At 35.4% G+C, this 25798-nt stretch overlaps 2 long non-coding RNA genes across 2 annotated transcripts in view; both read right to left on the minus strand.

Moving 5' to 3' along the window:
- The window catches only part of LOC124889295, a 6830-nt gene extending 2072 nt beyond the window's left edge, over positions 1-4758 (minus strand). Inside the window, exon 1 of the long non-coding RNA XR_007048157.1 lies at positions 3807-4758. This is a non-coding gene — a long non-coding RNA (uncharacterized LOC124889295). The remainder of the gene's footprint in view (positions 1-3806) is intronic.
- Positions 4759-9477: 4719 nt separating this feature from the next.
- Positions 9478-19309, minus strand: LOC107854936. Its single transcript, XR_001670138.2, has 3 exons — positions 19139-19309; positions 17686-17761; positions 9478-11486 (listed from the first exon to the last, which is right to left on the minus strand). It is a non-coding gene; the product is annotated as an uncharacterized LOC107854936 (long non-coding RNA).
- Between the last annotated feature and the right edge of the window lie 6489 nt (positions 19310-25798).

The raw sequence follows: 25798 nt of genomic DNA on the forward strand, positions 1-25798 counted from the left end.
TAGTTTCTATTACCTGCAAAGTAAGAACAACTCAAAGGCTGACGTGTTAGATTCCTTTAGTAATAAGCAAAACAAGATATAAGGTAGGAAGTAAACACATAGAGTTATTTCTCATCTCGTATGAATTGATCCATGAAGTAATGATGACTCGAGAATTTCAATGAAGAGGATTTTGCTCAATGATATGGATAGGTGGAATTTATCAGGAAGGCTTAACTTTTCTTCTTTCCAATCTTATTACTTCTTTCAAGAAAGTAGGGGACACCAGAGTTTTTAAAGATAAGGGCCGGGCCGAAAGGCTGCTTATGTATCTCACGGAGGAAAAATCAGGTCCTATGTAGTTCGAACATTTAATGGCTTTTCATGAGTCCATAGTCAACTTTCGTGATATGATAAAGATCTTTCAAGAAGTTTTAAGAATTATTGCAGACTTTCCTGAGAGATTTGGAATATCTTTGGTAAGACTTTTGTATAGTGGGGTATATTTCTGCCTAGAGATGTTCTATGGAAAATGAGATTGGATCAATTCACCTTTGATTCGAATCAACATAACACGTATAAGCACATAAACAGTTATATCATACAAGCATATTGTAACAAATGAGCATCCTGATTGGGTGACCCCTTTTGAGCCAGGGGTTGGCCTAACATACTCGAAGAAGTATATACTTTTTAAACCAATCCATTACCTTTCAAAATCTTCATAGGTATGCATAAATGACATAAATGCCTACAAAAGTTGCACAAAAGGGATGCAATCTTAAGGGAAAATAACATGAGAAAAAGAACAATGGCCCATGCAGGGGATAGGAATTATTAGTTTCTAGATGCTCTTCTATCGACCTTCGCCCTCTTAACTTTGTCCATTTTTTGTCATCGGCAGCATCCGTTGATGATCAAGTGATTTCCATATAATTGTGCTCCAAATGCAACCGTACAAATCAATCAATTTCTTGCTTGGCTTGCTTTAATTCCTTCCACAATTGGTGTATAATTGAGGACTCCTTACACGAAAGTAAGCAAAACAAGCCTTCTCGTGACCCCCAAAGGATAATGGATTGAATTAAATAAACATACATTTCTTCAACATATATATATGATTCGTCTGTAATTGACTCGGGGTAAATAGACGAAGGACAAGTTTTCTAATGAGCCCAATAACCTTTTCAGGTATTAGGCCGTCCTAGGCTAATGCTTAAAAGAGTTTTGGTTTAGCTCTATCATAGGTGTCTAGAGTGGGTTTGAATCAGGTTTCCAAGTGGACGACTTGGGTTTGAAAAGATGAACAGCCATCCGACGCCTCATGTTCTAATAAACCGTCAGTACTTTATTTAGAGTTGAACAATAGGGGCCGGTACATCCACGAAACCCCAGAACAGTTTAATAATCATCATGCGGGATTATGAAATAAAATGCAACAGTTAAATTTCACAGAATTTAAACATATAAGCACATAAAGGGTTTAAACAATATAACAGTTAGTCGAAAGACAAATTCAAACTTTGGTTAGAACCTAGTTAAGGTCCCAAGCGGAGTCGCTATTTCTGTTTTGCGAAAATTTTGAGTTTCAGAGTCTCTACTTAATTTATTTGAAAAGGAATTAAGAAAACCTTTATAAAGTACTTAGGTGATTCAAAACAGAAAAATCATTTAAGTTTTGAAATTCTAGGTAAGCGGTTCCTATTAACAATTTCGGAAGGTTTTTAAGGCACTTAAAATGTCCGCTAACTTGCTGTTATCCGAACTGTTTGAAAAATAATTTACTTAACTAACTTCTGAAAGAAAAAGTCGGGTGTTGAAAAAGAAGTTGATTATGGAGTACTTTGAAAGTTTTGCAAAATCAATTTTTTAGCGACTTAGTTAGGGGGTTTAACTAGGTTCGCAAGAACACAAAGCAAACAACATAGGAAAAAGAGAAAGAGGGGAAGAAATAAATAGTTTGGTCTCTTAAACCTAAATCCATCATCCTGTCATAGTTTAATTAGGCTTTTGGCCCAATTTCACATGTCCTAATCTAAATATTGGGCTTTGGCCCATAACCTAGCCTTTTCGGCCCAAAATTTGCTTCACCTGTATTAATTTACAACTTTATCTTCGAGGCCCAAACAAATAAGTAAATAAATACATAAATAAATAAACAAACAAATAAATAAATAAATAAAAAAAATCTAGAAATGAGATGGATAAAATCGAGACTTCAAAGTCTCTTAAAAGCTTTGTCAATGGGTTTTAACCCATTTCTTCTCCTTCTTCTGCTTTCTCGCATCCGATATGCCATAAGATCGATGTGGATTTTCCTTTGGAGTTGACTCGATAGAGATGGTGGGCCTTAATGGACCGTGAAGAAAATGCAAAGATGTGGATTAACACATATTTCCAAACTAAGCATCAAAGAATAAAAGAATCTAAAATGAATGAGGTCAACAAAATCAATTATAAGCAAAACCTGATTCTCAAAATAATGTGAAGAAATGAATAGAAATAAAAGAACATTTATGGCGTACAAGGTAAGATAATCGAACGAGGAAGAATATCTGGAATACAACTTAATGGTCTAAGTTTGCAAGAAATACAACTTAACAGTTTATATATATATATATATATATATATATATATATATATATTTAATACTCAAAGCAACAAAATGATCCAGAATAAATAAAACAAAGAAAACAGTATACAGGTTTTGAAGGAAATTATCAAGACTTAAAACACAATTCAAGCAATCTTTCTCAATGACAACACTAAACAACATGAATAGGCGTTATAGTTACGTTCATCCATTCTTTCTCATTCAATTGACAGACGAATAACCAACAAAACAAAAGGAAAACACACCCCCAAAATTTCAAAAGTTTCATCCTCATTTTCTCGTTACTGAGTCACGGAAACTACAAACCAAAGGTTTTTCGAGGGAATTCCTTGGATTGTTATTTTCTCACCAACCTACTAACCCTCTCGATATTAATTATTGATGGAATCTTGTGACTAACACTCTTCAATCATAAATCAAAAGAACTAGATATGACTGCACCTCATATATATAAGAAAAATGAAAGAGGTATATTTAGGGAATAAGCTTATATTCCAAACAAAACAGCAAAAGGAGAAAATGAGGAATAGAGAAAATACAGAAGAATGAGAAAAAAAAATTAGCTTAACATTCATTTGGGGAATGAACTCCCTCATTTCCTTTTGACATTATTAGTCAAAGAAGACATGGTGACGAGTCCCCTTTATCTAGAAAACAGAAAGGACAAGCTAGGCTAAACATGCGTGGTACTCAAAAAGTTTTGCGCAAAATGTCAACCAGAAATGATATAAAACTTATGCTATGCTATGCTACTGTTTCGAATACATGAATGTCAACAATATATGAACAACATCATATCCAGAGAAAGCCAAACAACTGTGAATGAAACAAATCAAGACCATACACTCTGCAGGATTTCATCAAGATGCTATTTTCAATTCAAGATGCCAAAAAAAACATGGTATAGAGCTTGACCCAGTCAGTTTTCGATCGACGCATTATTTATCTTTGTAGAGCAAGACGAAGGGAAAAGATACGTTCAAAAGCTCATATTTTAGCAAATTACATGAACACACAGAAAACAAACAATTAACACAGAATGAGGTTGAAATTAAAAGAATATCAAAACAAAAACATCATTGCAATCAACCTACGACCTTCAAGTCCTCTACAGCGAACTAATCCCAGCATACAAGAGAAAACTAAATTACTACTACGAAAATGAAAACGACGCAGAATCACAAGAAAGAAAATAAAGCATCGAAATGTTTACCTCTTTTGGGGCAGCAAAATGGGATCACGAGCTTTGTCGGAATCAGCCACCATCGAAAAACATCTTCGTCAACTCGGAATCTTCATTTAGGCCACGAATTTCACAAAAATAAAGATTTTCTACTAAAAAAATGAGACTATTTTTGCTCAGAAGGTTTTCCACCTCCAAGATTTGGATTTCATAGCTCTAGAAGTTGGTGTTTTATAGAAAACTATCGAGGTTCCCTTTTTGTGCTTCCACCGATGTGGTAGTAACAATTTTGGGGTTAGTTTGGGGATTTCAAGAGGGGAAAATTTGAAATTTGAAAAAAAGATAAGAGAATGAGCTGTAATCGCACAAAAATAGTACAATTTTTGAAACAGATTGGTGTTGAGCTGATGTTTACGCACAGATTTGTTGATGGGTCAGGTTCCCAGGTTTTCGGTTCGAGAAAAAAGGGGGTCGGTTGGAATGATGATGGTTTTTTTTTGATGGGTCAGGTTCCCAGGTTTTTAGGTTTTTTGTTGTTTGGAGTTGTTGTCGTTGATATTTGCTGTAAACGGTGGTGGGAGCTATTTTCAATGGTGTTACTGCGAATCAGCTTTGTACGTTGTTCATTGTTTGTCGGCTGTTATTGTTGATTATGTTGAAGAGGAATAAATGGATTGGGCCGGGTCATTATTGTTGGGTGTTGGGCTATTGGTGTAGAATTGGGCTGTTTTAAAAGAGACAAAAGGCTGGTGATAGCATTTTGTGAAGTGGGCTTGGCTGAATGGTTATTGGGCCCGGAGTTGGGCAAATTTTGGTTTTTTTTTTTGGATTTGGCCAATTTATTTAAGTTTTGGTCAAATAGAAAATCAATTGGTCATTGCATCGTAATTGTGGCTAATTTGATTTCAATTATGGCCAAATCTAATAGATTGGCTAAATTGAATTAAAATTCAAAACGAATTAATACCTCATTTAAGCCCGATCTTCTTGATTCGATAAAAATAAAAAAAGTGTTTTTCCAAATAAATTATTTTTACGAACAAGTTATATTTAAATCAAGATTTTAACCATTTGAATTTATTTTCAAGATTCAATATTTCATAAAAATAAATATTTAAGTAATAAATTATATAATTTCATATAATTGAATACTATAATATATAATCTTCACTTAAAATGGCAAAATTATCCAGATAAATATTTTGAAACACTTTTATCCGGAAAAATAAATGTTGTAATTTTATTTGAAAATCAAAGAAACTAGGAATTAAACTTAGTTATGGAGGTAAAAAATTAAGTATCAACACTAGGCGTTTAGGAATGATTCTCTTTCTTCATGTTTTAGTTTGTGCTATAGAGTCTAAATGTCCCCTAATTCATGATTTCCTATATTTCAGAAATTGATCATGTCTCCCCGTTGATCCAATGAGCGAAACACCCATGCTGATGATGTCTGCCCTACTCATAGAATGCGCACCCGTAATAGAGCTCATACTCCAGAATTTGTTGCTACTCCGAGATTTCCTTTGGTTGAAACTAGTCCACCTTAGGCTCAGTCCGGTGTTAACCATACCCAACCTCCTTAGAGAGAAGTCTCGAATGTTGAGTTCCAGCAGTCCATTCATATGATTGCTCAACTTATGGCCTGTCAGTCCCGTTAGTCCGAAGATGTAAGTTACGTGCCTGGTTCGTCTTAAATTACTCGGGTTCTCCAGTTCATGGGGATGAACCCAACCACCTTTACTGGCACAAAGGTTGAGAAGGACCCCCATGGATTTATTGATGAAATAGAGAAATTTTTAGAGTTATGCATGCTAATGAGGTTGAGGGGGTTGAGTTGGCAGCCTATAAATTGAAGGACGTAACTAACCAATGGTATAATGAGTGAGAAAATTTGAGGGGTGGGGATGCTGAACCTTCGGTATGGCGTGAGTCTGTAGAGGACTTCCTGGATTATTTCTTTCCCCAAGAACTGAGGTAAGCAAAAGCTGAAGAATTTGTAAATCTAAAACAAGAAAAAATAAGTGTCAAAGAATATTCATTGAAGTTCACCTAGCTGTCCCGTTATGCTCCAAAATTAGTGGGCAACATGAGGGCGTGCATGAGGAAGTTCGTATCTAGTCTCTCAAATGATTTGATATTAGAATGTAAGGAAGAAATGCTGAACAAGGCTATGGATTTCTCCAGGTTATCTGTGCATATGCAGTAGGTAAAAGAAGAGAAGAAGAGGTAGGCGGGGGTAAGGGAAAAAGAAAGATAGGCTAAGAGAGCTAGGTTTGCAAATCAGAATGTCAGTCAACATCAAGGTGCCAATTAGGATAAGAAATGGTTTAAGAAGAAATTTTGGAGCAATGCCCAGTCTTCAGCGAGTGCACCTACGCCTAAGCCTTCGGGTGAGCAGCGGTTCCAGTCAGGAGATAGGCCTAGAGCTTAGGGTACTTAGTCTTAGGGGAATGTGACCCGACCTACTAGGTCGTACCCTCACTGTAGTTTGTGTGGAAAGAATCACCCGGAGAGATGCTATCTCGGGAGAAATATGTGCTACAATTGTGGTGAGGCGGGCCATATCCAGAGATTTTGTTCCATGACTAGAGGGAACACCGGGGGTACGAATGCGCTAACTACTCCAGCAGCTCCTTTAGCTAAAGACACTACTTCAGCTACTAGGGATGGCTGTAACCGATTGTATGCATTACCTAATCGCCAGGATTCAGAGGCTTCACCAGCTGTTGTTATGGGTATGTTACAAATTTTCTCCTGTTATGTGTATTTGTTACTTGATCGTGGGTCTAGCTTGTCTTATGTGACCCCTTATGTGGCAATCAGCTTTGGTTTTGAACCCAAAGATATTTCTTAACCCTTTTCTGTTTCCACCCCTGTTGGTGATTCTATTGTGGCTAAAAGAGTTTATTGAAATTGTATGGTGTCTATTTTTCATTTTGATACTGTGGCCAATCTAGTAGAATTAGACATGATTAATTTTGATGCTATTTTGGAAATGGATTGGCTCCATTCATGTGATGCTACCTTAGACTGTAAAACCATAAAGGTTACCTTCTCTTTTCCTAATGAGTCAGTGATAGAGTGAGAGGGATATTCTGTTGCACCTAAGGGATATTCATATCTTACCTTAGAGTCTGTAAGCTCATATCTAAGGGTTGTTTGTATCATCTTGTTTGGGTCAAAGATTCTAGTACTAAAAGTCCTTCCCTCCAGTCTGTTCCTGTAGTTAATGAATTTTCAAATTTTTTTCTTGATGATCTCCCCGAGATACCACTAGATAGGGAGATAGATTTTGGCATTGACCTGTTGCCAGACACCCGACCTATTTCTATTCTGCCATACAGAATAGCTCCTGCAAAATTAAAAGAGTTGAAAGAACAGTTAAAAGACCTTCATAAAAAAGGCTTTATTCGTTCTAGTGTCTCTCCTTTGGGTGCGTCAGCACTCTTCATCCGTAAGAAAGATAGCTCCCTTCATATGTGCTTAGATTACCGTCAGTTGAACAAAGTCACAGTTAAGAATAAGTATTGGCTCCCCAGAATCGATGATCTCTTTGACCAACTCTAGGGTGCCAAATATTTCTCTAAGATAGACCTTCGTTCAAGGTACCATTAGTTGAAGGTTAGGGAGGCTGACATTCCCAAAACCGATTTCAGAATCCGATACGGTCACTATGAATTCTTGGTAATGTCCTTCAGGCTGACTAATGGCCCCGCAGCGTTTATGGATCTAATGAATAGGGCGTTTTGTCAGTTTATAGACTTGTTCGTTATATTTTTTATCAATGATATATCGATTTACTCTAAGAGTGAGAAGGAGTATACCAATCACCTACGAATTGTCCTTCAGACTCTTAAGGACCATGAGTTGTATGCAAAGTTTCTCAAGTGTGAATTTTGGCTTAGTGCCATTGCTTTTCTGGGGCATATTGTTTCTAGTGAAGGAATTAAGGTTGACTCCCAAAAGGTTGAGACAGTAAGAAAATGGCTCAGACCCACAACTCCAACCGACATCCGGAGATTCTTGGGTTTGGCAGGGTATTACAAAAGATTTGTATAGAGTTTTTCTTCCATATCTGCTCCACTAACTAGATTGACTCAAAAAAAAGTAAAATTCTTGTGGTCCGACTCTTGTCAGAATAGTTTTGAGAAATTGAAAGACAAGTTTACTGCACCAATTTTGATGCTCCCTGAGGGACAGAGGGATTTGTAGTTTACTGTGATGCATCTCGAGTGGGACTTAGGTGTGTACTTATGCAGTATGGTAAGGTAGTGGCTTATGCATCTAGACAGTTGAAGGTGCATGACAAGAAATATCCCACCCATGATTTAGAGTTGGTGGCGGTGGTATTTGCGCTAAAAATTTGGCATTATTATCTTTGTGGGGTGAATGCTGATATATTTACTAAATCACAAAAGTTTGCAGTATGTTTTCTCGCAGAAAGAGATGAGCCTCAGAAAGAGGCAGTGGGACTATGACATGAGCCTGCATTATCACCCGAGTAAGGCCAATGTGGTGGCTGACTTCTTTAATAAGTTGTCCATAGGCAGTATTTCTCATGTAGAGGAAGGAAAGAGAAATATGGTAAGGGATATTCATCGGCTTGCTAATTTGGGAGTTCGACTCTAAATCATCCTTATGTACTGAGGTTAAGGAAAAAAAACCAGGGATCCCATTTTGATAGAGATTAAGGAAGATGTTGGTCAACAAAAAGTAATGACATTTGAAATTGGAGGTGATGGGGTTTTGAGGTATCAACGTTAGGCTTTGTGTACCAGATGTAGATGGGTTACGAGAAAGGATTCTTGGCGAAGCTCACACTTCCAGGTATCTTGTTCACCTTGGCTCTACCAAAATGTATCATGATATCATGGAGATTTATTGGTTGAATAACATGAAAAGAGATATTTCTTACTTTGTGGCTAAGTGTTTGAATTTTCAACAAGTTAAGGTGGAACATTTGAGACCAAGTGGCACTTCCCAAGAGATAGCCTTGCCTATTTGGAAATGGGAGATGATCAACATGGACTTTATTACAGGACTTCCGAGATCTCGAAACCAATATGACCATTTGGATGATTGTAGACAAGATGACCAAGTCTGCCCATTTTCTTCTAGTGCGGACAAATTATTTAGGGGATGATTATGCTAAGCTGTACATTCAAGAAATAGTTTAGTTGCATGGGGCTCCAATATGCAATTCTCTTCTCAGTTTTAGCGGCCTTTCCTGAGCGGTTTAAGTACCCAAATAAACTTTAGAACCATTTTCCACCCTCAAATAGATGGGCAAACAGAACGTACCATTCAGACCTTAGAAGATACATTGAAGCTTGCGTTATAGACTTTAAGGGTAGTTGGGTGGATTACTTGCCGTTAATAGAATTCGCCCATAACAATAGCTACCACTCTAGCATCCAGATACTCCTTTTAAAGCCCTTTATGGGAGAAGGTGTAGGTCACCAATTGGTCGGTATGAAGTTGGTGAGACCCAATTGTTTGGGCTTGACCTTGTTCATCAGGCGATGGAGAAAGCAAAAGTCATTAGGGAGCGACCTAAGACAACTCAAAGTCGCCAAAAGTCTTACGCCGATGTTAGAAGAAGGAGTTAGAGTTTGAAGTTAATGATTGGGTATTTGTAAAGGTCTCCCTTGTGAAGGGAGTCATGCAATTCGAAAAGAAAGTAAAACTTAGTCCACATTAAATAGGTCTTTATTAAATTACAAAAAGGATCGGTGGAGTTGCTTATGAGTTAGATTTTCCTACAGGTTTAGCTTCTGTTCATCCTATTTTCATGTATTAATATTGAAGAAATATATTGGAGATCATTCACTTGTGTTGCCTGTTGAGGATGTTGATGTGAAGGATTCCTTATCGTATGAAGAAGAACCCATTGCTATACAAGATCGACAGGTTAGGAAGTGAAGAAGTAAAGATATAGCTTCGGTTTAAGTGTGCTGGAAGAATCATAGAGTTGAGGAAGCTACTTGACAGTCGGAGCATGATAAACGTGCAAGATATCCATCACTCTTTGAATTCGTGGATAATGATATGGAAGGTATTGAATATATCTTACTCATTTTTAGTTTATGTAATTCTTTAAATCATACTTAATGTGTCTCGAACTATCATTCGGGGAGGAATGATCCCAGGGGAGATAATGTAATACCCCGTGCTAATCTTAGCTCAGTTTACCTTTTAGTTGCATGCATAATGGTCTTAAGGCCTGAAAACTTTACCAAGTGTCTAGGACATAGTCATTTTCAAGACCTCTAGACTTTATAGATTTTTAAATCGACCTTCCCAACCCCGAAATGTTGGTTTTTAGTTGATTCATGATTAGGGAGGTTAAAAGTACATATCGGGTGAGTTTTGAAACTTTTGGTCGAGCGTGGGGTCATGTTTGGGAGACGAAAATAGTGGAACCATTGGGATAGGCCCGTGGCACTGATAACACTCAACTTACACGTCAATTTAGTGTAAGTCAGTCGTTGTCAATATATTTACCCAACTAGGAGTCGGGGTCGAATCCACGAGGAACAATGTGAGTGGCGGTTGACTAGCTTCGAAATGATAGCTACTAGCTAAGTTCAAACCTATGGTGCAAAATAGTTTGGGGCATTTTCAATCTTTTCAAATGTGAAAGCAATTCTTGGGATTCTAAGAGACTAATTCGAGACTAAGAATAGATTAGAGGGTAATTAATAAGGAATGGATCTTTGGGTTATGCTTTCCTAGGGGAAAATTAGTATGTGTGTATACATGAAAGTATCATCCAATTCAAGTTAATGAAAGAGCGGGTACGCTAGGTTAGAGGTTTTTTTATGTTAGCTTTTCAACAAAACATCAAAAATGTCACCCATGGTTTCTTTCGAATACCTCATGGCTGTTGCCAAAATTTCACCCAAAACCTCAATTGGGAGTTCCTATTTCTAGGATGATGCCTAAAGGTATAGTCAACCTCAAAATCACCCTTACGTCTACGATAGTAAAAATTAGTGAACTATTCCTATAAATTGTCTACTATTGCCTAGGTTACCACATCCCTCTTTCAAGGATGAGGTGGGTTCCAAAAGTTTACCCGAACTCCTCTTTCAAGGATAGTTTGAGCTTTCAAGGGATTTTCATTCATCAAACCCATTTGAGTATTTGGGGATTTCACCCACAAATTCCAACCAATTTAATCAAGAAATAATAGAACCCATCAACATTAACTAAGAATTTGAGCTACAACTACAATCCACACATACTTGCACCTTAATCACGCATAACCCCCAAGCGGTAGATCTATCAAATCATAAAGATAATGAATCCAAATAGACCAAGATTTCCATCAAAGTTATTCATGAAAAATAAATATATATAAATCACACTTCAAACTCAAATGAATCTTCAATAGAAGAAGTCAAATCTACACTTCGGATTTCCTCTAATTAATTCTTGCCTCAAATTAGTTCAAATTTAAGCTCCAAGAGATTGCAAACCCTCCACTAAACTAAGGATGGAGAGTTACTAGATAAAAGATGGTGAAAATGAACGAAAATTCCCCATTTTAAGCCCAATTCCAGATTTGCCCAATATTATAAAAGTTTCACCTTGCTCTTGATCTGCTTAAGCAGATGGAGAGTAGGTGGAAAGAGGGCCCTTTACTTTCACATTTGACCTCCTTTTGACTTGAAAGATTTGCTCATCTTTCCTTTTCAACTTTTCCTACACAAATGAGCATTAAGTATGAGATAAATATCAAATCAACGGAAATCAATGAAAAAATCATGATAATTTAGGCTTAAAAGGTACTAGAAAGTCGTAAAATGATATCTTATCAGGAGACCGACTTAGTTTGCTACGAGAGAGCCTGCGGCACAGGGCATACCCCGCTGGTCTAAAGCCCACGTCGCCCAGTGCTTTCATCTACAACCTTTGATTTTAAACGCCTAAGGGGATTTTGGGTCATTTCCCCTCATCCTATTTCATCCATAACATGAATTGAGGCTTCCAAAAGGGTATTATTTGCCTCTTTTACTCAAATTGCTCCCAAGGAAACCCTTCTTCTTCCCTAAGAACAAATCCAAACTATTCTTCAAAAATATTAGGGATTCAAGCTTCCTTCACCAATCAAGAATCTAAAGGTATGTGGGACTATCCTAAATTCCATGAGCATAAATTTATCGTTTAAACAAGCTTTTAAGGTATATAATTTCGTACATGAGATGGGTTTTGAAATGGTTGAAGGGCATGCATTGTGAATCCACTTGATAATGAAATTTTGTCTAAATTATGAGGTTACTTTCCTAAACTTGAATTGTTTTCATGTGTATGAATATTATGAGTTTTGAAAAGTTGTATGAGAGCATGATTTTACGAAATTTCCTCTCTTGTTATAAATTCCAATGTTTTAATGTGTTGTGGGTTGTTCAAATGCCTGCACTACAAGCTTGTGAGTAAATTATTTGCTATCATTATAGGTTGACATTGCTTATGATATGATGAGAGGGTATTTTTATTGTTTACAATTGTTAATCCTACTAATTGAAAGGATTACATGTGTTTTATGAAAAGATTGGCCGCCACATGATAAATTATTAAAAGGGAGTATTTTGCATATGTCTTCATGTGTCTTGAAATAATAATTCTCTTATGTGGTGTTTGAATCTTTTGGGTGGCCATATATATGATTTTTGAATGAAAGGGGCTATGATTATGACATGACATAATATGGATTGCTAATCTAGGTATGGCGATACCTATCACGAAATGCCTTTAACATGAAAGAAACACATATTTTAAAAGCATGAAGCATGGTTTAAAAGGACTAAAGTTTGGGCTTAAAGAGATCTAGTTGGTTACCCGAAGAAGGCTTGAGTTCAGATAACTCCTAGCGCAAAATTGTGTTTTGCCGATATAGGTTTTATGTGTTATTCAGCAAGCGGGAAAGAATGGTATGTCGGCAATTTGGGCATACATTTTCATGATACTCCAATCCTTGCGACAAACTCGAATTGGGGACTTGGTCGTCGAGTCAAGGACGGACCCATATAGCCTGTGGGTATTCTTGTTTTGTAGGATGTACCATGTAGCTCAGAAGTAAGATAAAGAGTTGAGTCATGATTTCTAGAAGATGTTTTAAAGCCCATTAAATTATGTCCATGTATTTTCAATTGTTCTATTCTAACTTGCTTTATGAAATGCTCTCACTTATGTTACACAAATTATATTATATTTTTGAACTATTCTACACACTAGTACCTTTTGTATTGACCCCTATATTTCAGGTTCTGAGGCTCAATCCCATGATCACGCTAATCAGTAGATCGTTTTTTGACATTTGGAGTTGGTGGGCCTCCTTTATTTCGGAAGACCTTTTTCCCATGTGTTAATTTCATTTGATTTTAGTTCATGGTCTGACTGGGGGCATTGTCCCGAATTCAGAATGATTAGTGTTTTCAGTTCGGTAAAGACTTCGTAGACTTGTTATAGATGGTTATGGGTTTTCTTAAGGACTTATATTCCGCACTGTTAAGTTGAAATAAATGAACTACCATGTTTCCACTTTACTTCTGCTTTATTATAATAGATGGGTTTTGCTTATGATGACAAGCTAAGGGGTCTCTCAGGCCTTCATGGTTCGGTATGTACGTTACGGCTAAAGCCTCGACTCAGGTCGTGAAAGGATATTCACAGTTTATATACTATATCTAAAATCTCAACCTATCTCCCTGGCTCGTATTCATGGAGAAATTTTTTATAAAAATGTCTCATTTTATTTCAAAAATAATGTTCCTCAATGACGTCAGTATCTCATGAATGTATATGTATGGAATAAGGATATAATGCTCACAATCAACTATATATGAAGATATCCAATACATCCAACACGTATTCAAATGTGCCTAGAATCAACTCAATATGTCTACTATTCATGATTATTAACTCTAATTAGAAACCGTCAGAATAAGTATGTCTATGAGACAATATGAAGATCAAATCAACTCCAAATTCAGGCATTTCTATCATGATAAAGGCAACCAATGCTCAATAAGGCCTATAATAATAATTCAAGTCCCCACACAGACATTATATTTAGAATAAAAATATTTAAATGCACAAATTAGACCAATGATATCAAATAAAGCCCCCACATGGACAACATACAAGATCAGATATCACAAGTCAACAACAGTAGAATATAAAACCCCCCACACAGGCACACAACAATAATAATAATAATCTAAAAATATAAACTTTATCTATATTTCTTCCAATCCATAGCATGCTTACTTATTTATTAACTACCCATCTCTATTTGAACGAAGTTAACATAACCTACTTCAAAACAACAAAATCCACGCCTAAAGTGACTTAAAACTGATCCTTTACTTTACGAACGGCCTCAGAATCAACTATAACATTCAAAAATAGCATCTATGCCTTAAAAGAAAGCTAATGATACCCATATAACTTATATTTAAGCCAGGTCCAAAACAAATTTGAAAATTGAGTTCGAAGATGAAAGGGGTAAATTGAAATTTTATTTTAGAAATATATTTTTCAAGGTTATAGTAGGCGACAATTGAAAATCCATGCAAAAACTATTTTAAAACGATGTTCAAATCGAAGAAAAATCATTTTCAAGCTTTACCGATAAAATCCCCAAATTCATTTTGAAATCATGATTAAAAGGTGTTTTCAAAGATGTAATCAATGAGAAATAATGAAAATATGATTTAGAATTTTACCCAAGCAAGAATAGTGAGAAAATCTTAAGAAATTGCCTGTTTTCGAAGCTCGGAGTTCCAAAAATGATGAAGATCAAGAAAATAATGCTTCTATACTGTTTAGTGAATAGTGCCTTACGAACGCGGTCAGCCCTTTGCATTTGCAAGATTCAAACTTAACAAGGACAACTAATGGGCCTTCGTATTTGCAAAGGCTGATGATTCAGACCTTCGTGCTTGAGGTAGCCTCGTTGTGTTTGCGAAGAAAGGCGAACCTACCCAGATCTTATTTACCCTTCGCAATCGTGGCCACCAACCTTGATATCACGATGAAGAAATAATTCCTTCTATGCATTCGCAAAGAAGCATTTTGTGCTGCACCAGACTTCAGCAAACCATTTGAAATGCAAACTTAAAAGGTTTTCGAACGAGCCCTCCAAATTCATTTAGGATGCGACAGAAATAAACCATATATTATACCAAAATATTTTTGATGGTTCGAACTCAATGGAGATGAAACACCCCAAATTTTTGGCCCTTGAAAATTTCTTGAGCTTTGGTTTCACTGCCTTGGTTACGACTGGACCTCTAGAGTCGTAGGGTGTCTTGACGGCTCATTGGGATGAGTCGTACCCAAATTAGTAAGTTTTAGGCTTGATTTTGCTTTGAGTATGATTGGATCACTAAGAGCGGTAATGAGATGTTATGAGTAGTTAGGTGTAATCTTAGAGTGTCCAGTGTATGTCCCAATTTATATTCTGTGTTGACTACGACTGAACCCTAAGAGTCGTAGGGCCCCATTACGATAGGTGTCATTGAGTCGTAAGGATAACAATGTAGGGTACCTTGGTGGTACTGCCTTGGTTACGAATCGTGGAGAGGATTCGTTTGGTGTGGTTACGAGTCAAGGGGTCGACTCGTAACCAAAGGCGACACTTTTTGCAGCTTTTAAGTTGAGGGCACTCTAGACATTTTTCACTTTAACCCCTTGGACCCCACGACTTAAAGCCTTCTTTGGGACTTCATTATTATATCATTTTCAATAAAGCACTCCCAAATTCTCTCTCAAACTCTCTACTCAAGTTAAGACTAAGGTTTCAAGAGGTTGATCAATTAGGGCTCTCAAGGGTGGTTTATCTCCGTACATCTTATTATTTTAGGTATGTTACTCTTTCCTCATTGTTAATTTTGCAAAAGCATGTGATTTAAAGTATTGTTTATAAGATTATTATTCTAGTTTGGAAAACAAAGGTTGGGAGTTTTGAATGTTATGAATTGAACAATGTTTCTCATGGTTTATATATATATGATTTTCATTCTTTTAATATGATTTTGAACTTGTAGGTGCATGGCTATGGTGAATGAACTAGGAAATTGTGATTTTTTCAAACTTGTGGCTTTGAAGTGGTTATAACCCTAAACCCATAATGTGAAATTGATTTTAGTTATGAGAACTGTGGAAATTTATAAAATTGAACCAGTCTTAAACTATTGCATGATATAAAGAAGTACTTGAAATACAATGGTATGATTTAATGAACAAAGGAAATCGGTGTTATTCTTCCCAAGTTAATGGAAATTGTTTTGGTTGGTATGCCGATACCAACATTGTATGCCTTAATGTAGAATGTGGTTAAATGAATGAATAAGAATGTGTGATACTTGTTTTAATTGGGTTATAATAAGGGCTGTGTAGCTGAGTCGTGAAAGTGGAGGTTCGAGTGACCGATGCTGAAAACTGTGTTTTCCAATGCGAGGGTCAAAGTGATTAGGGAGGTTCGAGTCCCCCGTAAACCATTATATGATCAGGTGCTTAAGTCACCTTGGTATAATGTTGGAGGTTTCGGGCCCTCCATGTGCATACATACGAGATTATTCTCTAATTTGTGTGGCTACACACACTGATTTCCGACTAGGAGGAGAGAGTAGGAACCACATAGCCTATGAGTACTATTATATGACGGTTGAGCTACACAATCCAGGATAAAGTTTTGGAAAAAAATGTTAAGCCTTGTTCCCTATCTCAGCATGTGATATATATTTGTTTATGTATATGAATTTGATTATGTGCGTTGGTTTTTGAATGATTTTAAACTGTTGATCATATTATTATGTTATCTTTATCCCCGAGTTTCTTGCTAGCGTTCACCCCGCTAACCTTCTTCAGACGCTGTATCCCCTGGCTATGTAGGAATTGGTCATACTTCTACTCCTCCTGTTCAGTGACTTGAATTAGGGATCAGCTAGCGAGTCAGATTGAAGTGGTGTGCTTCTATTCTTCGGAAGGCCCTATTTCATGATTATGGTTTCCTTTACATTTGGAATATTTCTTTGGTCTTGGTTTTGACTATGGTCGGGGGCATGTCCCCACTAGATACTCTTTGGTTTTGATTAGAGGTTTTGTCGGACTATTATGGGCATGGACGGTGTCAGTATTGGTATTAGTATTTACATTGATACTAGTATCGATTGATTTTGATTATAGACTTATTTTAATGTCTTTAAATTGATATTACCTTATGTTGTTATATGTTCGAAATTCAGTCGACCTTGGGGTGTGGCGTGTTTGGTTTGGTTAGGTGCACAGGTGATCTCCGATCCACGTGGGACTTGAGATATTCATCACGGCCAACCCTAGTTCGGGTCGTGACAGGAGATGTCATATTTTCAAAAAAAAATATTATTTCAATAAATTAACCCTCGAAATTCCATTTTCACCATTTCCAAACAAAGGGTCGAGATGTAAAATATAAGTCTCAAACTCAAACCAACCATGCTACTAATCTAATTGACATTTTAGACCTAATGAAACTGTCCAAATCAATCATCAACCGACACTCAAAATAATAATTATTAACATAAGTTAACTATATGACTCTTTAAGCCTCTAAAAAATAAAAAAATTGTCCAAATCATTTTCGAGCGCATTGGGAACCATGTCAACCATTCCCATACTTTAAAATCAACATGTAACGACTACAAAAAAAGAATAAAATGATCAAAACACATAAAAAGTAAATTTTCACAAAGTATGTGATTACACATCGACTCTAATGTCTTCCCACATTTCAATGATAGACTTGTATCTTACGTCATGTATGCAGGAATTGAAGGACTCTGTCAGATTATTATTTACAACTTGAATTTTACACATTGTATCTAAATAAGCTCTAAACTATGTTTTGAAAGCATACCTGTTTATTAAATCCTTTACAACAATTTCATCCACCTTTTCATCTGTATTCTGTTCAAGAAGGTCTTCAAACCCCTCTGAAAAAAGACTAAGCACATCACTACAACAACTACTTTCACTCACCTTTATTTCATCTTTTGCACAAATAAATTTACTTCGATATGTCTTACACAATATCTCTATTTTGCTGCAGGCAAAATAAGTTTTACTATATTAAGCAGTCTCTACAAATTTAAGCAAACAAAGCATATACTACGTATTTCATAATCAATAACTAAATTAAATGATTTGATAATATTAGAACAGAATATAATATTACCTACTGTATATCTGATATGAATATTATTCCTTCTTCATTTTGGAGTTCAAGTGAATGTTATAAATGTTGCATGAATCAAGTTTAAATCCTTGTAGTATCTTTGTCTGCAGCAACGTAGAATTCGTTCATATTTTCTTGACCAACAAAAACTAATAATTGCCTTTAGCTTTTTTCTTTACGGAATGTACCATCAAAATCAATACATGATCTTAACCTGTCTTAAAATCCATTTTCAATGTTCACCACTATAACTCTATAATTGTTTGTAATGCATAAAGTTTGCATTCTTTCTTGCTTCAGCTATGTCCTTGAAGGCCATATCCATAACCATCTTCTTATTATACCGCATACCATCAGCTATAGTCCTCTTTCATTAACTGGATTTTCCAATTCGTCACTATTATATTATATTCAGGATGACCAAATAGTATTTCGTTATAACTGGCACTGTCACTACAATCTGTTCTAGCTTCATTAACTATGATACAACTAAAAATGATTGATCATGTATGAAAATATTAGGAATATCAACAACTAATTTACAATCATCAGTAGCAAAAAAATAAATGACATGTTAATCTTCAGACGCAAGATAATAAAGACCTAATTCCTTTATCTCCTCTGATTTCAAAATACTTTCCAATAGAACCTAGAACCATTTAAACATAAATTAAATAGATAGGAACAATTTAACAAGCTACAAACAGTTGAACATGAAATAAGTATACATAAATGGCGAACAAATTCGGAAGAAGGTGAAAAAGACAAAAAAAAAATAAAAAAAAAATAGACTGCATTTAAGCACCACAAACAACAATAGGTCCTGCAGTCATTTAAACATGAGTTAAATAAGATAGACACAACTTAACATTGTCTTAAACAGTAATAAAGAGAAAAAAAATCCTAACTTAGAAAACCTTATCATATATAGAAACCCACAACAACAGATGCAAACAAATTCAACACAAAATATAAGAAGATAACTACATAGACTAGGAATATACTAACAATTAATAAAATAATTTTATGAACAAAAATGGCACATATAAAAGAAAAGTCTTTAAAGACTTTACATTTTAATAAAATCATACAAGATAACACATAAGTGGAGGTCGTAAATAGAGAAGAAGTATACCTTCTAAGCTTCTTTTAGGGTTAGGAGGGTGAGATCGGAGTGAGAGAGATGAAGAATGAAGCAGGCGAGGTATTTTTGTAGATTTTATGATGGGTGGGCTATTTTCATTTGGGTAAAATAAAAAGGGGAATGGATAAAGTCTCCAGATGTCTACTCACATTCCTCTCTCAAACTTTAGGATATACACGCCTCGAAATATGATGGCATGTGCACTATTAGCCTAAAAGTATAATGGAAGACATTTGCATACCATATTCGATAGTTACTTAATAATTATTAGTAATATTATATGTTGTGTATCCTATAAGTAAGATTTGAAAAGAATAATGTATATGTAATTTTATATTTTTATTTTTACCTTGAAAAGAAATAGAGAAATGAGTTTCAATAACTTTTAGCTTAAATAAAAGATTACACCAATTAAATTTGTCAATAGATACAATAATAAAGAATCACGATGAAAGCAATAAAAAAGAAAATAACAACAATAACAAATACGATATTCCAAGTCAAGAAAATAATATGCAATACTTAAAAGAATAAGATGGTAGGGAGAAATAATAATCATATCGATAAAAAAAAATTAGACAATGTTTGAGTATCTATTAATCTTCAACTCTAAAATCTTCAACCTTCGTAACTTTCTGTCTAGAGTCACATCATTAGTAAGTTGCAAATGTGTCACGACTTGTGTGAAACTATTTGACTTGTTATAAATTTTATAAAAGAAAATAAGACCTTTGAAATATATTGTTTAAAACAAACTTTAGACATTTGTATAGTTATAAATCATTTTATTAAGGAGAAATAAGTAATTATAAAGTAAAATTATTTTTAGTTATGGAAAGAAGTGACATTTATGCTACAAACTAAAAGAAAAGTGTGTTATATAAATTAGGACGAACAACGCAATAATTTCGCTTTAAAATATTTCTTTTTCCGTAATGAATGATTTAAGTCGAATCAATATTGACTTATTTTAAGTCACAAAATTTATTTTTTAAAATTTTTAAATTTTGTGTCCAAACAAATATCATTACTTATTATAGCAATAGAGTATTTGGAATAAACGTTTTTGATAAAATAATATTCTCAATTGTACCTCATCTCAATTTATTTGAAGTGGGTTACATAATTTTCCCTCCATTTAGATTTACTTTATCTGAAACTTTATCGTATTGTTCTTTTAGCAATTTAAAGTTTCTTTGAAACTAGACCTTATTTAAATATGTAAAGATTCTTTCGGTCGTTTTGTGAAATTTTCTAATCTTTTTTATTTTAGCTCTTTTCGCAGTTTACGTACGTAAATTTATGACTCGCGGAATGAGTAATATCAATTTTTGAGATGTACGGAAGTGATTTACGTCGTTATATGAATTATTTTCTCGAGGTTCCAAATTTTGATGATTTATTTAAGTATTGGGTGTTTTAGATATTATTTTATTGGTGGTTATGGGTCAAGTTAATATTTTCTTACTTGTTGAGACCCGTGTGAAAGAATAAACTTATGCGAAAAGGGTTCAAATAAAAATTAGAAGAGTAATATTAAATAATGTTAAGCAAGGCGAAGTCAACAGTTAGATTTTTTTTTTCCTCTTCTGTTCACAGCTTTGTGATACCTTCAGGTTAGTGTAACTTTTTCTTTTTCTTGTTCCGGGAAGTTGTTCCTATGGTTATAATCTCTTATATATAATAAATGAGAGGTGAATAAAGTATTGGTAGTGGCGAGGAATTCACCAAATATGCCCTTGTAATTAAAAAATTAGGGATATTGCGAATCTAAGTGGAACGAATTGAAGGTGGCAGTAGTATGTGTTATATATATGGATATAAGATTCCTATAAGTTCTCTATTAGTTTTTGTTAAAAGATTGAAAAAAAAGTTCCATATTGGTGGTTAATGAGATGGGTGGTCTCTTTATAAAGCTTGGGCAATCCTTCTCCTCATGAGCTAGCTTTTGGGTTGTGAATTAGGCCTAAGACCAATTTTAACATGGTATCAGAGCCACGAAGATCATGGAACTGGAGAAACAACAATCGAGTGTAATACATCATCATTACAGTGAGTTTTTTTTTTGTCTATGATTTCTGGTTGTGAGCTAATAAGCTGAGAAGAGATAGATCTTCATTTGTGAGTCGTAAATATTTGATTACAAGTTGCAAACTTTGAGATTTTGTGATCGTTTCTGATTTCTACTTAGTCGTAACCTGTAAAGTAGCCATGTCACCTAAAATTGATCCTAATGATCCTCTGTTTCTGGGAGCATCAGATGTAGCAAGAGCTGCACTGATTCCCATTAAGTTGACTGGTTCAGAGAATTATGGAATTTGGTGTAGATCTATGAAAATTGCCCTTTTGGGAAAGAGGACATATGGTTTTGTAACTAGTATTTGCAGCAAGGATACATATAAAGAAGAGTTACATGATCAGTGGGAGACATGTAATGCAGTGGTTCCGTCATGGCTGATGAGCTCATTCAGTGTAGAGTTACTTAGTGGTATTGCGTATGCAACAAATGCCTGTGGGGTGTGGGAAGATCTTAAGGAGAGATTTGACAAAGTGAATCGTATGAGATTATATCAGTTACACTGGGAAATCAACAGCTTACACCAAGGCACTGATTCAATTTCAACCTACTTCGCTAAGCTGAAGAACCTGTTGAGTGAACATGATGTTGTGATACCAGCTCCCTCATGTAATTGTGCTAAGTCTAAGGAGTATTCAGAACACTTGTATCAGTTGAGGTTGATATAATTCCTAAGTGGACTAAATGACACTTATGATCAAGCAAAGAGGCAGATACTGATGAAGGGAACAACACCTACACTTAACCAAGCATATGCAATGATCATTGAGGATGAGATCCAGCAACTTGCTTGTACTGCAACTATTAGTGATAGAACTGAGCCTATTGCTATGCAAGTACATAGAAATTATGCAAAATCTGGAAATGAAAGCAGAAATCAGGTATCAACCAGTTATGGAGGATAAGGGTATAAAGGTAAAAGGTATGATTATTGCAACTTTACTAGGCACACAAGAGAAAACTGCTACAAGCCACATGGATATCCAAGTGATTGGAGAGATAAGAAGAAGAGCAATTATAATAATCCAAGGGGAGTGTCAAACCAAGCTTTCTATAATAGTGTAGGTAGAGGTGGTGGATATGGCTATGGATAGCCAGCTGCTAGTAAAAGTAATAGCCAGTTATCAGCTCATAATTTCATTGGACCTCAGGCAGAGAAAACATATTTGGCTGATCAACCAAGTAACCAGGGAAGCAAGGACAACAATAATGCTGGTTTGGCAAAGGGGTAAGAATTCTCAGAAGATGAATACAAGCAGATCCTAGCATTGATCAACAAGGAAACACATAACTCTGAGCTGACTAATATGACATGTACTGTTACTTGTCTTTCTAGTTATGTTGTTCCACATGAATGGATAGTGGAATCTAGAGCCACACACCATGTGACAACACATAAGGATGTACTATCATATTATCAAAAAATGAGCAACACAATATGTGATAAAGTGAACCTGCCTACAAGAGATAAGGTGAATATATCATATGTAGGAGAAACACATGTTCTAAAGAATGAGGTTGTAAGGGATGTATTGTATGTTCCTGATTTCAAACTGAACTTGTTGTCAGCATCTAAGATGACTAAACAACTCTCTTGTTTTGTGTCATTCTGTCCTGACTTCTGTGTGTTTTAGGACCTTCACAGTAGCAAGGTGAAGGGGATTGGTAAAGAAGAAGGAGGATTGCCCAAGCCTTATAAAGAGACCACCCATCTCATTAACCACCAATGTGGGACTTTTTTTTCAATCTTTTAACACCCCACCTCACGCCCAGACCTCAACTGGGGCCCAAACCTCAGTTGGGCGTGGACAATCTCCCCAACATCTCAATTTGGGGGCCCAATATTGGGTGAGAATAGGCCCTGCTCTGATACCATGTCAAAATTGGTCTTAGGCCTAACTCACACCCCAAAAGCTAGATCATGAGGAGGATGATTGCCTAAGCCTTATAAAGAGACCACCCATCTCATTAACCACCAATGTGGAACTTTCTTTTCAACCTTGTAACATTTTTCATAGGATTAATATATTATGATACAGTAATTTTGTCCTTTTTAGTCATTTTACAATGATGGCAAATTAGTGGTTTATTAGAAGCAATAAAGTAATGTGAACTATTAAGGTTAGATAATTTAGGACTTGATAATCTCAGTAGTTACGACCTTAACAGTTTTTAGCCACTAATTACAGTTTCTTTTTAATATAGAAAACTTTTGGCTTTAGATTGAGAATTTTAAAGAAATAATTATATAGTGAGTGTTATTAGATTCACACTTTTATGGAGATTATGTATTTGAATAAATTTTGGTCATTCAGAGACTTTATGGAAGGGCAAGTCCTTTGCAAATTAGCTTGCTTTTGGATTCGTTGGTTGAGGTAGGTTACGGTTTAATTGAAGTTTAGACTCAATTTAATTGTGTGTATGCTCTTAAATTGGATGCTTGTTGATTGGTCTTCGGACATACTTGAATTTGATGATATTTGGATTGTTGATATTTATATAAATAATTATTAAAAATATACCTGATGGAATTGTCTTATGAATTTAAGTGTACTTGTAAACTTGGTAAATCGCATTTTATGTTGTGAGGTAGTGTAACTTTGATATTGATATTACTTATTTATAGTGGATCGGGTAACACGCCGGTATAGATTGTATATTAATATTACTTGTTAATGGTGAATCGGGTACCATACTTGTACGAATATGTATATTGATATTACTTGTTTATGGTGAATCAGGAACCACGCCGGTCCAGATATGATAATGATATTACTTATTTATGGAGGATTGGGTACCATGTCGGTACAGTATGATATTGATATTACTTGTTTATGGTGGATCGGGTACCACACCGATATGAATATGTGTATTGATATTACCTGTTTATGGTGGATTGGGTACCACACTGGTACGGATATGATATTGATATGACTTATTTATGAAGGATTGTGTACCACACCAGTACGGATATGATATTGATATTACTTATTTATACAGGATCGGGTACCACACCGTTATGGTACATGAAGATAGATTGTTCCCTACAGGTCATGACTAGTTGGGCAAAAACAAGTCCCTTAGCATGTGTGTACATATTTGTGTTGATAATGAGAGATTGTATGGGTTATTAAGCAAATAACGAGTTAATAGTATTCTAATTGTGAGTTTTAGAAGGATGTGGTTGTTACTTATAGCAATGTTGTTGATTATATGGATGTTTACAGTGTAGTTGATACTCTTGATGGTTATTTTGCTTGTTTGTAAGTAGTGTTTGATCTGTTATTATATATTGTTGATTTCTTGAATACTTATTATGAGGCGATGCCTGTCTACATGTTATTTGATTTATGTTGTGTACATATTATTAAATTGAGTTGGCCTATGATACCTACCAATACATAGTGGTTTATACTGATACTACTATGTACTCTTTTTTTTGTTGAATGTAGAATGTGTTTCAGAGGCTCAGACATGACCTCACCTCTATAGTTTGATAGAAGATCTTAATCCAAGGGTGAGCACTCCGTCTCCAGTCTACCATGGGTCATCTTATTTGTTCTTGTCCATCTTTCCGGCAATAAAACATTCTTTATTTACTTTATTTTTGGATATCTCTTTAGACATGATCTTTGTTTGGAGTTCTTGTATAATGACTTTCGGATCTTGGGGATTTTAATGAGTAGCTTGTTGATTTTTACATTGATTATGATTAACTCTAGATTATTGTTATTAAGTTGATTTTATGATAATATCATTTTAATATTAACTAAGTGATTGAGTTATGGTTCGATTTAGATGGTTCTCCCACAAGAAGATTAGTTGTAATACCCCGCGATTTTTTCGAGCTTAAACTCACCCCGAGAACGTCAAGAATTAGCTCTTAAAATAAATGATGTTTAATTTGTGTGAAATTTTTTAGATTTAAACTTTCCGTGGCGTAGAAAATTGAATAAGCTTTCCAACGATATAAGATTCACCTAAATTCGATAAGCGGGTAAGAAGTTATGACTATTTTAAGTTTTAGTCGCAAAACACCGTCATTTGGACCCTTACCATGTCGCGGAGAGGGCCAATTTCTCCATTGACAATTTTCAGTGTGACCTCGCGATTCTGGCGCATCGCGGCAGTGGTCAAAATGACAATCATATGGGCTCCGCGATTGTGGCGTGTCACGGAGGGAGCCCATTTTTCGCTCGTCCAAATTTCAGTGAGCCACTGCGATAGTGGTGCATCGCGGTGGCCAACCAGTTCGCAAAATTTTGCATTTTTTAGTTTCATTTGGGGGTTTAAAAAGGTCATTTTGGTCATTCTCCCAGCCCCTACTCCATCTTAAACAAGAAATTAAAACCCTCCAAAGCATTTTACATTTGCTTTTCACCAAATTTCTCTCAAGAAAAACCCTAATTCATCAACTTCCTGCCCAAGAAAATCCAAGATTCCTCCATTAACTCTCCAAGATAATTCAAGATTGAGATTTTCCAATACAAGAACACTAAGAAATCATCTCCAAAGCATCAATAGGAATGACAGATTTAAGCCTTTTATCAAAGATCATCAAATTAAGGTATGTG

Source organism: Capsicum annuum, chromosome 1 (assembly GCF_002878395.1).
Source record: "Capsicum annuum cultivar UCD-10X-F1 chromosome 1, UCD10Xv1.1, whole genome shotgun sequence".
In the NCBI taxonomy this organism is placed as follows: Eukaryota; Viridiplantae; Streptophyta; class Magnoliopsida; order Solanales; family Solanaceae; genus Capsicum; species Capsicum annuum.